This window comes from Sinocyclocheilus rhinocerous, unplaced genomic scaffold (assembly GCF_001515625.1).
Source record: "Sinocyclocheilus rhinocerous isolate Xijiao unplaced genomic scaffold, SAMN03320098_v1.1 scaffold1898, whole genome shotgun sequence".
NCBI classification, from domain to species: Eukaryota; Metazoa; Chordata; class Actinopteri; order Cypriniformes; family Cyprinidae; genus Sinocyclocheilus; species Sinocyclocheilus rhinocerous.
Window position 1 is genome coordinate 404,184 of NW_015661023.1, and position 824 is coordinate 405,007.

An 824-nucleotide genomic window follows, 5' to 3' on the forward strand; every position below is an offset into this window, starting at 1 on the left:
ATCAATCTTAAGTCTGCTCTTCTGATGGGATCCATGTAATTGTTTTGAACAACACATACTAGATCAAAACAAGACTGAATCAGGTATATTACATTACATTTATTACATTACAATAAAAGAAAAGAAATGGCAAACTTTATTTATATACCCCAGCGACTTAAGACTTAAGTGCTCCAGGGTCACATTTGAGTTTGATTACAATTAATGACTTCAATTTTTTTATAGTAGAAATATTTGAACAAAATATTATTTTTTTTCAATAAGAAATTATAAATGAATACTATTAAAAAATAGTTGATAAAAAATACTAAATAAGGTTTTTGTAAGAATTGATTTTTTTGTCGTATTTAAGGACAAATTTAAAGTTAATTTTAATTTATAAATTGCATCTTCATAATAGAAGAAGTATGCTCAGGCAACTGTATGTCTGAAAAGCATTTTTCGTGTCTTTTTTAGAAGAAAAAAAAAAAAAAGCTCATAAATGATCAGCTTGTTCCGTTTTTGAAAAGGGCCTTCAAAGGTTTGAGACACAAAGATTTTTTTTTTATGCTATTTTTGAAAAATCATGCTTTTATTAATCAAGGATGCATTATCTGCAATGTTTTCAACATTGATAATAATCAGAAATGTTTCTTGAGCAGCAAATCAGCATATTAGAATGATTTCTGAAGATCATGTGACACTGAAGACTGGAGTAATGATGCTGAAAATACAGCTGCACATCACAGAAATAAATTACAGTTTAACAAATATTCACATAGAAAACAGTTATTTTAAAGTGTAATAATATTTCACAATTTTTACTGTATTTTTAATCAAATAAA

The 824-nt window shown here is 26.1% G+C and overlaps 1 protein-coding gene across 1 annotated transcript in view; it reads right to left on the bottom strand.

Moving 5' to 3' along the window:
* Positions 1–824, bottom strand: part of dok7a (docking protein 7a) — a 23,780-nt gene that overhangs the window by 19,267 nt on the left and 3,689 nt on the right. The window lies entirely within an intron of this gene.